General features: G+C 40.3%; 1 protein-coding gene across 3 annotated transcripts in view; it reads right to left on the minus strand.

Moving 5' to 3' along the window:
- Positions 1-17,941, minus strand: part of KCND2 (potassium voltage-gated channel subfamily D member 2) — a 418,036-nt gene that overhangs the window by 362,008 nt on the left and 38,087 nt on the right. The gene's annotated exons all lie outside the window — the stretch shown is intronic.

Genomic DNA, 17,941 nt, shown 5'->3' on the forward strand with positions numbered 1-17,941 from the left:
AAAGCAATGATCTATCATTACCGTCAGTCCAGAGATCCCATTAAAAACAAGCAGCAAATAATGTCAGGAAATGTCTGTTTCAGAGGAGATATCATCATGGAAAATAAGCTTATGAAGCACTGTATCACAAGTGGTTTTGCTTCTAATTTTGGACTTTTGAAAACTGAAATCAAGCCAATTTAGATATACATTTCGTAGCAGATGGAAAGAACATAACCATAACATAGGGATAATTCAAATTATATTTTGCTCTACAGGAAATTACTTGTTAATGGAAATTTAAGGTTGAGACTTTAAACACAAATGTATCAGAATTACAGCTGTGTGAAATTTTTTTGAATAATAATTTATTCGCTGAAAAATGCAGTTTCGGGTCGACCAAAACCATTCACAAATTTGCATTGAGTTTGCAAATAAGCTTCAACTGAACAGAAAAAGTTGAAACATTTTGGTAATGTCAAAACAAAACATCTTTTTTCAATCCAAAAAATTTCATTTAGATTTTCAGTTATTTTGAGAAAAGCAATGGAAAGCACGATTAGATTCACAAAAAGGGCAGAGGATGAGAAGAACTATTCATTGTCATTCATAGCGGCAATTCAGAGTCATTTGTGATGATAATTAATAGTCATTTGGTCAGAGCACTCTGTTGATCCACTATACGAGTAAAATAATATAGAATCAGTTTCCCTATTGCTGGAAATCTCTCTATCCTCGCAGAAATACTCACTGAAGAAGATGGATATTAAGAATATCGAAAGTATTGTGACATCAAGTTCGCAGGTAAAATATAATACCTTATTTCAAGTTCATAGAAAATGTCCTCTTGAATGACATATGGTATGATCATCAACTTCCAATAATCCTAATAGAAGTTCAAAGCCAACCATGTATACATAGTTTAAAAATTCCTAAATTATATTACAAAGGTATATTTTCTAAATCAAATCAGCCACACCATCAGGGGCTCATTCACCTGCACATCTACCAATATGATATATGCCATCATGTGCCAGCAATGCCCCTCTGCCATGTACACTGGCCAAACCAGACAGTCTCTACGCAAAAGAATAAATGGACACAAATCAGACATCAAGAATTGTAACATTTAAAAACGAGTAGAAGAACACTTCAATTTCCCAGGACACTCAATAACAGACTTAAAAGTGGCAATTCTTCAACAAAAAAACTTCAAAAACAGACTCCAATGAGAAACTGCAGAACTGGAATGAATTTGCAAACTTGACACCATCAAATTAGGCCTGAATAAAGACTGGGAGTGGATGGGTCACTACAAAAAGTAATTTTCCCTCTGCTGATACTCACACCTTCTTGTCAACTGTTGGAAATGGGCGGCATCCACCTTGATTGAATTGGCCTTGTTAGCACTGACCCCCTACTAAGGCAACTCCCATCTTTTCATGTGCTATAATATATATTCTGCTTACTGTATTTTTCACTCTATGCATCTGATGAAGTGTGTTTTAGCCCACGAAAGCTTATGCCCAAATATATTTGTTAGTCTCTAAGGTGCCATAAGGACTCCTCGTTGTTTTTGCTGATACAGACTAACACGGCTACCACTCTGAAACCAGTCAATGGAGAGACTCTATTGATATCCATACCAAGAATGAGCATACATTCTTACCTATAGAATTTTCCTGTTGTCTTTTTTTCTGTAAGATGGAGTAAAATAATATCAGAAATAAGGAATGTAGTTTTTTTCACCTTATAAGTGACAGACTGGTATTTACTTGTGTAAACTCTATGATTATACACCTGGATTCAGCCAGTACAAGAGTCATCATCTGACCATGGTGAAAAATGTGGACAATATGAAAAGACAAAAGCAGAAGCTACTCAGGCTTCTTATGAAACAAGGCAAAGCTACCAGATGTTTCTGCTTCCTCATTAAGAATCACTCCTCTAATGACACGGTACAGAAACAAGTAAATGTTATTATTTCAACCCAGGAAGCATGAACAGTGAAATGATTTGTGGTAGGGTGATCTAAGGACTGGGAAGTCCAGGAAGCAGACACCTGCTGGCAGAGGGTAAACAAAATTGTCCCATTTGGGGTAATAAAATTGGGCAACACTCAAATGCTCTCATAGCACTGGAGGACTGGAGATTTTCACACCCCTTATTGCATCACTGGAATCAGGAGGTGAAGGCTCTGAGACTGCCACCTGCTCCTTAAACTGGAGTGCAGAATGGGTGGTGAGGAACTGGCAGACCCAAGTTTTCACACAACACATGAATACATAAAGGCCCTGTAATGAAGCAGAGCAACCGCCAGCCAGCACATCAGGTGTTAAAGAAAGCCTCTGAGCTCAGCTGGCCCCATCCAGTTATACCTGCAGCCAGTGCCAGGCCTGGAGGGGGAGAAAAGAAGAGAACCTGGCTCAGTTCAGGGCTGACTGGCAAAGGGGCAGGAGCTAGCCACCTCTCTAGCTGAGGGGAAGGATCTCTAACCTGCTTGTCAAGGCAGCCACGTGGGAGGAAGCACTGTCTCCCCAGCCACACACACTACCCACTAGGCTGTCCAGCACTCCAGGCCGCCCTTTGCAGGTCCAAAGATTTCCCTTATTCTCTTCCCCATATTGCAGAATTGGGAGGAGAAAGCTGCAGGTCTGAATGAACACCTGACCTCTATTCAAGAAGCACTGGAATTATGTAAGATTTTGCTCACTCACATACAAATTCTCTTGATGACCAGGTATATCATACAAAATTAACAGTTAGACAAACACGCAGGTATGCATCTGTTTATAGGAGGCAAGCTCCAGCTCGAGCTACAACATCAAATCAATATTAACACAGCTATTCTTAACATGCTAGCGTGATCCTCACTAGCACAAATCTGTCAACCCAGGCTTGGAGGCTCAATCCCAGATGCATAGTAAAGATACTCAATGTGTCCCAGTAATGCTTGTGCACTCTCCATTCTTCTTAAGGCCGGTAGTCCAGATAAAATCCCCGACATGCCTAAATCTGCATGACTTTTCCCTGATGACACCTGTTTAGCCTTGGATGCTAATTTTCATGGTTTATGCATATTTTCTCTTTTTTTGCCATTCACCAAGACTCCTAGTCTACTACAGCAGGAAGAGGAAGAGATTTATGCCAAGGCCACTGGAATCAGCAGTCTAAACTAGGTTACAGGAAAAAATTCTACAAAATAGGCTACAAGAATTTATGTCTCGTCAGCAGAGTTTACACTCTGGTAGATGCATCAGTGCAAGCCCCTAGCATAGATGTGACACACTGATGTAAACTATGACTATGACTGGTTTGAAAATGGGTGAAATTCTATGCAAGAGGTCAGACTAGTTATTGTAGTGGTCCTTTTTGCCCTTAAAATTTATGAATTTATGAGTGCAAAGTGGATGTTAAATGCTACAAGTGTGAGTGAAGAAGACTGGTAATACTGTACACCCAATTTGCAATTACTTCACATAGCTGTAAATGATTACACCATGTGCAGGCTAGTGGAGACTCAAACCCAGACAGAAACGGACTATGGACTGGCAAGCTCTCTTTATATAGGCAAACTAAATCACTCAAAAATCATACTTCCAACGTCTCCATTTGTTATCATCAAAGAAATTATAGTCAAATGTCTAGACTAGTACAGAAGAATATCCAGGGAATTTAGTTATGTAAGAAACCATTTACAAAAGGACCTAACAGCTGTAATTTCCTCATCCTATTTGCTTAATTTTTGATGGTGTTATTTTTATTTACACAACAATAGACTGGTGTTTATCCAATAACTGCTATATCTGCAGATAAACTAAATTTTTAATAGAATCATGATTGCTCAAATATTTAACCTAATGTAGAATTTATATTAAATGAATTCACTGACTGAATGTAGAAAGTAACATTCAACAAAACGAATAAAGTAATGTCAGAAACCAAAACCACCAATTAACAATAACAAAACAGCAGAAACAAATATTGGAATACATAAAACCACGCATAAATAATCCAAAGATATGTATTGTTTCAGCTAACCATAGTTGTCAGTGCAGGGCCAACACCTCTGGAGCCTGTACTCTTCTGTGGTTTGCAAGAGCTCAAAGCTACAATCCATGCTTAACTTTATGCACACAACTATACCGGACTGCAGTAGGACTTGACATTACCTTCAAAGGGAGCACTTATGCAAAAAGTTAACTATGTGCAAAACTGTTTCCAAGATCAGCACCTGAGCTTAGCAGCCTTCGGGTCATAGTTTAAGACTTATTTTTGGCCAGCTTTTTGACTGAACTTTAACGAGAAGGAAGGGGATTTGTTAACAAGCAGGAGATTTTGCTTTGTTACATTTGGTTAATTTTAACTGATTATTTTACTGATATAATTAATACAGGTGTTTTAGTGACTGACATCAACATAATTTCTAAATATACAATTTTTTTTTAATCTATAATTAGATTTCCTTAAAAACAGCTGTTAATATTTTCTTATTTAATTTACTCTGATCAGTAGCAATATGACTAGCCTGAGATGTGTTGTTTACTTAAAGTATAGCCATATTGTTGAATGAGAAAGATCTGAGAATACAAAAGCAATCCTGGGTAAACATAGGTATATGATTTCTGTATTCTATAGTGCAATGTATTTTTCAACTTTAACACAATTTAGTGTATTTTCATAAAAGTATAGTTGGGCACAGCAGTTTTACCATAGGGTAGGATCTAGACCCTGGTCTTTGTTAAACATCTTATCCTGACTGCCACTCCTGAAATTGCCTGAAATCACATGGGAGGAAACAGGGTTATATTGCCAGCAGCCGAACATTCAGACATAGGCTAGGTGACAAAAGTAAGCAGACTACACTTTTCACAGAGAGAAGTCCTTACAACCTGAGTCAAAACACTTACCTCTGTGAGTTGCTAGGGACCCTGAAGTATACTCTTCAGATTTGGGATACTATTTGGTAGATTCCACAACACTTTATAAACAATAATAATAGTACAGAAAACACTTATGAACACTTTTTTCAGCTTATAGGCAGAGAATAGCCGTGAATGGGTGGTATAATAGGGACTTCTATATAGGAAATGATGACCCAAGGTGATGGAGTTCATAAAAAGACAAATGTTCCTAGATTGGTCCACTTGGCCAGCAAGCTAACCCACAGGTCAAGGAGATAAGTTTGGTTTAGAATGTAACAGAGATAGAGAGCATGCAAACACATGTACACGCAGGTGAATTACGGCAAGCAGTATAATAACAACATTGAAAATGACTCACACGCTATAATTACTGTTTATTTTTTAAGAAGATAATTAATCAGTACAGATTATTTATTTTGAGACAAGCCAGAATAGTGAGTTGCAGAAATACATGATGGGGCCTATTGTGTGAAACAGCCTTCCCTTTCAGATCCTTGGATAGGTAATGTCAGAAGGTTCCACTTTGCTTTGTTTGAACAGATGTCAATGAACAACAACAACAACAAAAACCTCTTCCTGATCTGTTCTCTAACATACAGCAATGAAACATTAATTAATGATACTACATTTAAAAGGTTATTCAGTACAGAAGAGTATGTTTGTTAAAGGCAGAAAAGAGGAAGAGTAACCGACATCCATAGGCAGGTGTTCCTTTTGCCAAAAAACACTTTTATTTATTTAGAATAGCTGGAAACTGCATGTGTGTTTGGAAAAGCCACTTACACGGATAAATCTTTAATGAACCATATACCATCCACAAAATAGTATCTTTTAAGAACTGTAGCTTTAGACCATTGGAAAGAATAAACTGCCTAATTTCACCAGAGAATTACACTGTCATTCCTCCAATCCTTTGTTGCATGACAGCTATGTATGAACAGCTACATGAAACGAAGTGCAGGGATGCCACATGACCAGAGGCAAAACAATACACTGTGTCAATGTCACTTCTGTCAAAGATCTCTCTGTACTCTGGCATCCAGAATGAAGTCACATGTTAATTTTCAATGGCCCACACTGCAGACAATATTCTCCCTCTTGCCTTGAACTTATTACCACTACCACTTCAGTAAATGGTTATTACGTAATTGTCTGACTTCAGTAGGAGTTTGTCTGAAGAGGAATAGCAAGATTGGATCACTAGGACTGAGAATATAATAATTTTATAATTGTCCCACTTTGGTTCTTGAATACAATTCTATACTAAGAACAGATAATGTTTCATCTGTAACTGCTACTAAGTTAAGAGTTGAGTTAAGCCTTGTCTAGAAGGACTCCTATCCAATTATCTGCTGGCAACAAGATAGGACTTTGGTGAGTTTATCATCATTCCTAGTGTCTTCAACATCCAACTTAGACACAGATTATCTATTGACATCTGCAAGAGTGGTGTCCCTGATCAGCCAGTCTTCCTGCAGGGAAGCACATGGCCTTCAAGCTCGAGCACTCAGAATACTGCTAGTGTCTCAGGAAGATGCTTGACACTGGTACCAGCCCACAGGGTGAGACACAAATTGACAGTATTGTTCTCCTGGAGTGAATCTATGACACTTCCAATGCTTGGGAAGTACCCCCCTGTGCACGTAAAGGTCTATTATTTATTTTTAGACTAAGTACTAATCTATTTGGTAGCAGAGATTTGTTTTCCTGTGGCATCTTTTCCTGAAAGAGATTTCCATGATGACATGATTCAGAGGTGATGTACACATTCCCTCTGTAACACATATACCTACAGTAGTGTTTGTCATCAGATGCTACCGGTGTGGTGCTCTGCTCTGTTCAATGTTGATATCAGTCGGCTGTGTGCGTGCGGAACTCTCTGGCACAGCAGACCCCGAGAGAACCCCCAATGACCACAGACTCTAATAAGGCACAAAGGCACCCGGCCAGGTTTATTGTCAAACAAAGCATAGTAATAGTTCCCTGCAGACTCTACAGGACATACTGCGAATATGTGCCCCCTGACAATGGACCGGCTCAGTCAGTGGCGGGACTCTCCACTGCCCCCTAGGCCAGACAAAGACACCACCCCAGGGATGCATTCTTATACACAGGTACAAACAAGTTACACATCACTCCTGACGTATTGAGGTGCAACCCCCCTACGTAGTAAGGTACAACCCTTCTACGCAGTAAGGTGCTGCCTCTCACCTTGTACATGTTGGTTCAAACAAAACAACTCTATCCATCATATTACCCTTTTGACCCTGTCTTTAGGATGGGTCAGCCTGTTCCTTGTTATCTGTGTGGAATGTGCAAGTATGTGAATGTTCTGATATCTAGTGTCCAGTACCTTTTAGGTATGTCTCTTTTTGCAGCATCAGCCCTTTCCTTGCCAGCTTCTGTGAGCAGGGCCTGCCTCTGGCTCACAGCTTAACTTTGCTTTATGTTAAGTTAGCAAAGTCTTGACCATTATTTTAGTTCAGGCCTTAGGCCTCATATCAGGCCTCTGATACAATAATGTTTCAGGGACTCATCTTACTACAGTGTTGTCTGAGTTCTGGAGCTCCAGCTGTGGAGCTTTCCAAAGAATGTCTTCAGGAGCTGGGTACCTGAAGTACTAACAACTCATAATGAACTTTTAGGCACTTAAAGAATCTTCCCAAGCATCAACTGCATCTCCGATTCTGAACTTCCACAGACAAACTAGGGAAGGAGCACGTGCATCTAACCAACATGTTTAACTAAAGAAAACCCAACAGCAGCATAAAGGAGCAGGTCCTCGCTTTATAGGGTTTTTTCTAACACTTAAATAACTCTGGCTCAAGCCCCAACCCAGTAATCTGGGAACCTATGCATATAAATCACTCTGGGTGCCATTGATAGGCAATTTATTCCTCACTTGCAAGCACAGTGACCAGGGTTTTTTAACAGGAAATCATTATTAGGAAGAGGGAAGGACAATGACAGGGTAAGCTTGTTTTCAACCTTATAGCTTTACAATTTCTACAACTTCTACCCCAAGATGCATGAGTAGCAGTTCCAACCTACGCCCGTCCTCAGAATAGCTATGAGTGGTTGATGCAGCATTGCCATTTTCCCAGCTCCGCACTCACAGTTAGTTGGTCAGGAAGACGCAAGAGAACCTGGGTCCAGACAGCTGAAGTACAGCTGGGGTTCTGTTACCTGACCTGCTGTAGTGACATTCATGTGTAATGCTTGGTTAGGGAGTTCTCACTAGAGTTCTTAGGCAGATGGAGATCTGCTCCCTCCATTGCCAATCTGCTACTCTCCGTACATTCAGCCCTCAGTAATGCTGCTCCACACTAAGCACTGCTAATGGGCCAAACTACCACTTTGCTTCATCCTTTGGCTCTGATTGGTAGCTCTCACCTGGCCTGGAACTCCTACTCCACTCTGTCTGTATACAATAGCTCTCAGCTGGGGACCAGATCTGGTGCTCTGCTAAGGCTGTAGCTCTCAAATCTGGATCAGATTAGCTGCTGTGCTCTCCTCCCAGCATACAGCTGCTACTCTCCACTCAGTTGTTTAACAAAGACATCACTGATATAAGGGACCCTACACAGAGTCTCTACCATTCAGAGAGATGCTCCCAGCAACAAATTGATAACAGACAGCTTTTCTCCCACTCTTTGGCTCTGTCCAGGCCTCTCACCCAACCTCGGCAAACATCAGTCTTAATCGGGGTAATCCCAAACCCATTATACAGGCCTTGCCCAGGTGGTTCCTAACAGGATGATTTCCAAAATATCTGCCCCAAGTATAAAACTTTAGCCAAATTATACCCCAATGTCCCCAAACTATTCATAGTTAATATTTAAATTAGGTACTACCTCACTCAGTCAACTCCCCTTGCTCTCCAACAGATGCCAACAGAGAGCTTACTCAGTTACTTCGCTTCTCTCGCAGGCTTCAGGCTTGCATCAGACCACATGTTTAATTAAAGAAAACCTAACAAGTGTTAAAAGGGGAACACCACTAAACTTTGAGACCAAAGGTGTCCAACCAGATAAAAACCTGATTAATTAGAAGTACTGAATAAGGCAAGACTAATGTAAGACTGAGTCCTAGTAAGGGCTGAAGAAACCAGGGGAAAAAATCTAGTGCACAGCTCCTGACAGGAGCTTCTTTGTTGACTGAAAAGAAGTGATTAAGAAGATTCTAGGGGGAGCTGAGCTGTGGCAGTTGGAATGGAACTTGGGGTGGGGCTAGGGCTTGAGTAGAGTGCCAAAAATTCATGAGCTAGGGGAATTCTGAACTGAGATAGAGAGAAAGCAAAATCACCAATTAAAATAAGATCTGTCTTGAGAGACAGCAGGTTCAATTGCTGTCTAATGTATATGAAACAATCAGAAGCGTCTACCACTTCCACATTGGATTAGTCCTTTGGATTAGTTAGACCTAGTTCCCACTATCAAACTCTCCCAAGTGGATCAGATATTGGCTCCAGTCCTTCCCTCACTGAAGCCATGGGAGTTTTGCCATTGACTTCAATGGGTTTAGGAGCAAGCCAATTGTTTATTCATTTGCATAAATCCAGCCAGAAGCCTGGCACCATTAATACAGACTAATGCAACCTTTTTCATTGTTTTCCATGAATTAGCAACCCTGTTTCATATCTCTAGTCGTGTAATTCATTAATCAATGTTTTACTATTGCTTCATAAAATAATATTCTTTTTTTCTCATTCTGCTCCGTTATGATTATGTGTAAATCCGATAAATGGTATACTTTGACTTGAAAGGAGTAATATTATCAAATCATAATTGTAATTTTCAAGCTGTAGGATCAGGTTTTGCTGTAGATGTCTAACCTGGGAAAAAGAAAAGGTGCTTTGTTTTGAATTTACTGCAGATCACCCTTTCTCTGGACTCAGTTCTTCCCTCCCTGTTCATGAAAACGCCCACTGAAGTAAATGGACTAAATCCTGTAGTCCTCACTCAGGGCAGTTTTGCCAGAGTAAAAAGTCAATAAGGATTGTCTGGTTTGCTCAGTCCTATATACAGCATCCTCCCAGTTTTCAAAATTGTCCCCTATTAATGTTGGTTTAGAAAGGGAGTTTCTTCTCATTGGTGTACATAGAACGGGTGGTTTAACTTGAGGATTTGGCACCCTTTGCTTTTATTACTTCAAACTCCCATAAGACTCAAATTACTCCAAACTCCTATAAGACATCTTTAGGCCAGTGGGGGAGATTTTCAAAGGCACAAAGAATAACTGAGGCATCCAACTGCCATTGTCTGAGTGCCCAAACTGCCTTTAAAAGTCTCCCACTAAGACCTTGGCTACACACAAATTTGCACCAGTTTAGTTAAACCAGCTTAGTTTAACCGATACAAACCACTATGTGGATACTCATTTCATTTTACTTTAAACCTCTTTCTAATCTACTTAAGATAAACCCACCTAAATCTAGTTTAAATAAAAAATAAGAGAGCCTACAAAGCTTTTTACACCCGTTTTTTCTAAATCATTTTAAAACCACACCTTTAGTTAAACCAGTGCAATTTTGCATGTAGACTACTCCTAAATCCCTAACTGCTACTATTTTCATCTCTTAGGATCTATCTGTAATCCTCGCTGAGGCAAAACTTCCATTTTCATCAGTTAAGTGCTCACTCCAATTCAAGAACTACATGAATTGGCCTTTTGCAAACAGAAAATCTGTTATAAATAAGAATGTATCTTCAGGCCTTCGGTTTTTACAATTCTTAATGTTTCTGCAGAGATTTTGCAACTTCATTTCACATGTGCCTTAGTGTTTTGTCTCCCAAGTGAAAACACTGAGTGTCTGTAGACTCGTGGCTTTGACAGTATTTTCATTCATCCACCCAAAACACAAGTTTCTCACTTCTGTCTTAGAAAGCAAATTATGAGGGATAATATAACAGCCAGATGTAATCATAACTGAGAACTGCAATGCCCTCTTTTCACATTACTCTTAATTCAAAATAGAACTTATTTGGCTTTCACTCTCAATTTCTTAGTCTGTTTAGTAACCTTTATTAGATGCTTATGAACTAGCTAGTCCATGCTGAAATCATTCATTATATTTAACACTGCAGTACAAGCTGTGCTCCTGCCAAAGCAGCTTTAACACAGAACATAAAATCCTCTCTCCTGACTAAAGATTAAACTGTGAATCAGTTTTCAGCCTTATAACCACACTAAATTATATATGCAACAGAATCCCTCACATATTTAACATTGAAGTTGTTAATTCAATCATTGGTTGCAAATATTTGGGGCTTTATTTTTAAGATTCAAGAGTCTCTAAACATTTTTTTTCAATTTTGAGCTGACCATGTATTTCAGATGATTTATTTATTTTAGACTTTTAGAGATGCAAATTATTATGTCTCAATCCTTATATTTTGAAATATATACAGTAAACCAAAGGTCCAATCTGCTCTTTTATAGTTGCCTAGGAGTATCTCTGGCTTAAGCTCATAAGTGCTAAGCAGGTCCAGAGGTGCTTTAGATACTCACTACTCTCAACTTCAAAGTAGTAATATAAAGTAGTACTTACAGTTATATGGGATGTGTTTAGCTGTGGGCACATTTCAGTAGGTAACCTATATATGGCCAATGAGAAATTCCTATTTCTCTCCATAACCTATTTTCTCCATATAGTCAGAGACTAACCCCCCGTGAGTAATGAGATTCACATAAAACAGTTTCAAAGACAATTTTAAAACCGAAGAAGTTTGGTTAAATTAAAGAAAACTATACAGTTACTTTCCTTAACCGTATTTGTCTGCATGGGAAGAGGTTACTCACCCTGAGGTTCTTCGAGATGTGTTTCGCTCTGGGTGCTCCACTGTACGTGTGGCAGCACCCCCTATGCTTGGGATCAGAGATCTTCATCAGAAGTGCCTGTTGGACCACACATGCACACCTCCCACCTCAAGCGCCATGAGCAGGACGTATATATAGCACTGTGCAGTCCAACTGACCCCCCCCCCCCAGTTCCTTCTTGCTGCAGAACTTGTTTGTCAGCTATGAAGCAGGAGGGCAGATGGTGGAGCACCCATAGATAGTCTCATTCAGGGCCGGCTCCAGGCACCAGCTAAAGAAGCAGGTGCTTGGGGCAGCCAATACAAAGGGGCGGCACTCTGCCCGCTATTGGGGAGGCACGTCTGGGTCTTTGGTGGGAATTCGGCGGCAAGTCCCTCAGTCCTCTTTGAGCTGCCGCCGAAGAGCCGCCGAAGAGGAAGAGAGGGAGTGAAGGACCCGCCACCAAACTGCCGCTGAAGAATGGAGCGGCGCGATTGCGCTGCCGCTGCTTTTTTTTTTTTTGCTACTTGGGGCGGCAGAAAACCTGGAGCTGGCCCTGGTCTCATGGGGGGAAGAAGAAGAGAAATGTAGTGTTGATGGAGCTTCCTCCTCCTTTTCTTCCTCCTCAGCCAGTACCAGGGAAGAGTCAGTCTCTGGTGGGCAAACAACCGATGGAGAAGGGAGAGGTGTAGGTCTCCGGCTTTGTTCAATGGAAGGCTTCCCGAATTGTGCCCTGTAGATGGCCCAAGGATCCCAATATGGCCAATGTGGAGGGAGTGGAACGTGTGGTTGCATCCACAGTGGTCCATACCAGGATGTGGATTGCAAATAGTGAGGATGTGTAGATGAAGTCGTTGGAGCCTGTCTCGAATAAGAGGGTGCGATGGAGCACTCCTCCTCCTCCTCCTCTTCCTTTTTGTTGCTGGGGAAAAGGGGGTGCCATTCTTGGTGCAGGGGAAATGAAGGACTGCTGTGAGTCTCGAGAGGAAGGTGGAAGTGCGGGGAGGTCATGTCTGAGCAGAGGTGACTCAGGCATGTCAGATACAAGCAGGTCTCTAGGGTATCTAAATTCCTGGGGAGGAGGAAGGAGCATCATTGGTACTGGTGCACAACTTGGTGCTGGGTGAGAGATGCATTCTCTTGAACAGCCAACAAGTGGAGCTGAAGACTTGGTCAGTGCCGTGGACTTGTTTGGTGCTGAGGACTTGCTCGGTGCTGATGGCTTCACTGGTGCAGAATACTTGGTCGGTGCTGACAACTTTGGCAGTGCTGAAAAGGATACTGGTTTTGTTGGTGTCATATCTCCCAAGTCAGTCTGTCTCAGTCTCTGGAGCTGAGAGACGGTACCGAGGGCTGTAGGTCTGTCTGGCTAGGGTCCTTAGGCCATAGTTTCATGCCAGTACCAGAGATACTCAGATGGACCCTGGAGCTACGTCCACTGTCAGATGATGTTGAGGCGACTGACCTCACATGGGAAGGTGTTCTGGTGGGCTGTGCCTCACAGTGTGAGGAGGGAGCCCATTTCTTCTCATCAAAGTGAGAAAGGGACACTTTCTCTTAGAGGGATGCAAGGAATGGGGAACGGTGGATGACCTGACAGAGCCTGAAAGCAGCACAGGGGGAAAGTCCTGGCCTGTGTCCGATGCAAGTCATAACTGAATGTCCCAGTCTTTTCTGGCCCCAGCGGTCAAGTTGTGGCAGTGGGAACACTTTTGTGGGATGTGTCCCTCTTCCGGACAGCGAATACACTGCGGGTGGCTGTTCATTACCAGGAAGGCATTCCGGCAAGAGACACACCTCTTAAACCCAGGAGATCCAGGCATAAGGGTGAGGAAAAATGCTTCCTGGTTGGGAAGGGCAAGAAGCAGGGAAACAAAAACCTAATCTATGAGGTAACAATAAAGGTAAAGCGGAAACAAACAAAAAAAATTATAGCGGAAAGAAGAAGACAAAGAACTAGTACTAAACTGTGCTAAAACTGACAGGTAAGGCACTTTTCTAATGAGGGAAAAAGGAGAAATGGGCTCTGCTGTGGATTCCGTCTCAGACCAAAAGGCGGTAAAGAAGGAACTGGGGGGCATATATACAACACTATATATATATATACACACGGTGTGAGAGGGGGGAGGTATGCATGTGCGGTCCAACAGGCACGGCTGATGAATATCTCCGATCCCAGGCGCATGGGGTGCTGCCGCACCTACAGTGGATCACCGATAGGGACATCACTTGAAGAAGAATCTGTAGCTCCACGAGGCTTAGAACTGTTCTGTAATTTTCTGCCTTTTCCAAGTTTTGGGGGCAGGTAAAAGTTTTCTTTGTGTCATTTTCAAGCGTGGTCTGCTCCTTTATGCATGTGCCTGGTGAACCTCTGCCTCTGAGCACAGAGGCAAAGAGCTGGGGAGCATCATTGCAGTAGCTATCCAGGAATACCTGGAGTACACACTGACAGCCAGACTATATAGAGGAACACACAATTCTATGAATACAAGTTACAGTTGCTCTGGAAATCAAATTCTGTCCTCAGAAACTACAGAAATCAGTGGGCTGCCATGTAAATGAGAGCAAAATTTGCCATAGTAACTTTTGACTTTATAAATATTTGTGAATTTAAATTTCCAATAATAATATTGAATATATTTGGTTTTTTTTCCATTTTTAAGAAAGGAAAGAAAAATTAGATTGAAAGATTACACAATTTGATCTGAACTAAACCAAGCCCAAAATACATCTGCTTGAAAACAGAACCTAGCAGAATCTGAAAAGGGATAAAGATAAACTTTAATGCACAGTCAGAGAATTTCAGCTGCACCTTCAGCTGCACGTCCTCAGTATGGGGTTGAACATCTCATGGCAAAAGACCAAAGTCCAAAATGTCAGAACTGGGCTACAAGAACCTGCGGTGTAGGTGGGGTCAAGTACTGTGGAGAGTTCATCCACCTACATTGCAAGCAGAGTTCAAATAATTGCAGCAAAATGGATGTTCTTCAATAAGCAGGTTTCACCACTTTCTGCATGAAGTCCATATCTCGCTTATGGATGCAAAAATGTCTTTGCACTTAGACAAAGTTCAGGATCTATCAAACCTGTGTGATGCTTTTATTGTTATATGGATCAGAAACCTGTACTCTCTTATAGGCAGAATTGGAGCAGCTAGAGGCATTCCACATGCACTGTGCATGCCAAATCCTTAGCATAAAGTGCTTTAACTTTGTGTAAAATGTCATCATCTCTCAAAGATCTGGCCTTCCTTCAATCACTCATTATATTAAAAATCAGTTTTGCATACTCCTTGACCATGTTTCCAGAATGACAACAACACCCCAGCACACCATGATCTCAAACTCTCTACCAGCTCGAGCTGCCTGCAGGACTGCCCTTGAGATTCATGCATTCACAGGGTTGAGCCAGACCTGGGAACTTCACTATGCAATGCCTGATGCAACACCATCAATCGGGGTCACTCTCGCTGCCAAAACAGTCCTTAGCAGACTATGCGTGTTTGATTTAAGGACATAGGTTCAGCCAATCAGGAAGCATGAAGTAATACCATGTGAGGAATCTTAACCAACCAAGCTCAAAATCTGAAAATGCCTCATGAGAATGCAATCAAATTTTCACTGACATCCAGGGAATGGAAAGAATGTCTTCCCAGCGTTGAACATTTTCCAGAAAATACTGTTTACATGGAACCACTGTGAACTGAAAAACTGACAGTTTAGATATGTTCAGTTTCACATGAATATTTTGCACAACTCTGTTTCCCAGGATTCTAACTCTCAACCTCTCAATATTAAATAACAAATAAAAAGTTAGTGGGCCTGATTTTCAGTTATACTAAGGCCCATCTACACTGCTATGGGAATGTAAACGGGCCTGACGGTGGGCATAAATATACATATTGACTGTAAGTACAAATTTAGGTTTTACATATTATATGTTAATGTAACATTCTAATTATTTTACAGTTAAACTCCTAAAACTATGCTAAACTAGTTATTATAATGAAGCTTGAGGTATAATATCTATAAGTCGATATGTAATGTTGCACTAAATAAAACACTGCTACATGTTAGAATTTATATTGGTTTAACCAAGTCCCCATGTTCAAAAGTTGTTTTATTTTACTTTATTGCCAGATGTGTCAATAGTATTAAGACAAAGCAACATGTGTCAAAGTTCGTTAAACTAATGGCTTAAATTTTTTAGAACCCTTTCTGAACTGATAGATTTTAAATCATTGGCTTTACAATCATATAATTACTATAGAATTACTATATATAATTGCACTTACACAATAGCATTACCCTCTGAAGACAATTTAATTTTGAAAAACATGTTCTGTAATCTTAAGAGCCAATCATGTTTTCAAGCACATCAATTTGGAATGATGTTTAAGAATCTAAAACAATTTGTTTCATTCTCACTTCCTCCTAACCAATCTTTAAATTCTGTATACCTTGTAACTTTAAGCAATAATAGATTAAAGTAAATTGTTATTTTTAATTACAGCAAAATGTTCCTTAAAATCAGTATACAATGTACTATGTATACAGCTGAAAGATAATGAAAAAGACAGTATAAAAATATTCCCATCTGAGAAGGATATAATTACATATTAGCAAATTATACTGTAATGTGTTACATAGCTATAAAAACTACCAATCCCTATAATGCATGATAAATGTAAGGGTTAATGAAGCACTAAAACATACATAGTCATAGAACCTAAAATTGACAGAAAAAAATATGAAACAGCTTTGCTCCTTTCCATAGAATTTATACCAAGATTTCTTAACATTTAGACCCCTACTGATATTTATGAGTAAAACTTAGATGCAAAACTCAGTTACTGTAACTGAAAGATAGAAAAAAAACAAATTCTTAAACATTTAACCTGGCTAAGTGGATTTAAAGTACCTTCTAATCATACCATATCAATTTTACACTTCCAGTACAAGTATGATATTTGTCACATTTATTTCTGATCTGTATTTAAAACCAGTTTTGTTGTCAATAAGGCAATACTATTCCTGATTACTATAAAAGATTTCCCATCATGAGCTTGATTGACAGTGTCTATGAAAGTCATACTATCTTCGAATAAGCCAGCATCTGAAAAAGTGTTCAAGGGACAATGCTCTAGGCCCCTTGTGTCAGAGGATGGTGTGTGTGTGTGTGCGCGCGCGCGCATGTGCGAGAATTTTATATTAAAATATTGAAAAATAAAAATCTATCTTAGTGATCAGGCCTTTAAAACTACACAATTATGAGGTAGTTTTCAGGCTGCTTTCGCAAATGTAGGAACACAACCTATATTATATGCCTCTTCTTCCGACACCCGGGGTCCTGTTATGACATCTGTCACTCAGCAGGGGGACAATGCTGTTGTCAGAATGGGACTCTCTCTTGGAACAGAGAGACTAAACCAGCATGCAAGCAATCCCTTGTTTTAGGAATCTCAGCCCAACACAAATGCCCCACTCCCGGAGAGCAACTCTGTCTCGAGAATTGTCTCCAACGAGACACAAAGGCAGAGAGCAAATTCTCCTGCTGCTCACCAGCTCCCTCTACACAAAACCTTGCATAACTCAAAATTAAAAATGACACAGCATGTCTTCCCAAGACTGAACATTTGCTTTCCAATGAAGAAAAGAACTTGGAAGACTATGAGCAACAGAATCATCTGGTGACATTTACCATACCATCATGACTGCAACATCCTCCTTCCACTCAGTGAGCCTTGTCTCTTCTCCAATCTGTTATGTTCTTGTGGGAGGAGGCTCAGTAGTCTGCTATATCCCTTCAAGGTCTTCAGCAATCAAATGGAAATCAACCCTCCATAGGCATCTCCTCTCCCTTGCCTATTCCAAGGTCTTCAACCCCCTTTCTGAAATTTCTCAGTCTCCCCTTCTCTCTTCTGAACTTTTCCGCAATTAAATTCCATTCATTTCATGCTACCTTGAATTTCATATTTTTATAAAATGTCATGAAAGCAGAAACTTGGCTAAAAAAACCTGAGGAATGGCAAATTGTGCATGTTTAGAAAAATAATTGCTGGAAAATAGTCAAATTTTAGCATGAAAATTTCATAAAAATGGGACCAATTTTGAATTCACAATGAAATGTAAAAATGCCCAAATGTCACACATTCTTAAAATATATTTTTTCCAACTCTAATTATGACCAATGGTTGGATAGGGAGCTGTGATGCAGCTAATACTGCAAAACTATCACTA

This window comes from Emys orbicularis, chromosome 1, assembly GCF_028017835.1.
Source record: "Emys orbicularis isolate rEmyOrb1 chromosome 1, rEmyOrb1.hap1, whole genome shotgun sequence".
NCBI lineage: Eukaryota > Metazoa > Chordata > Testudines > Emydidae > Emys > Emys orbicularis.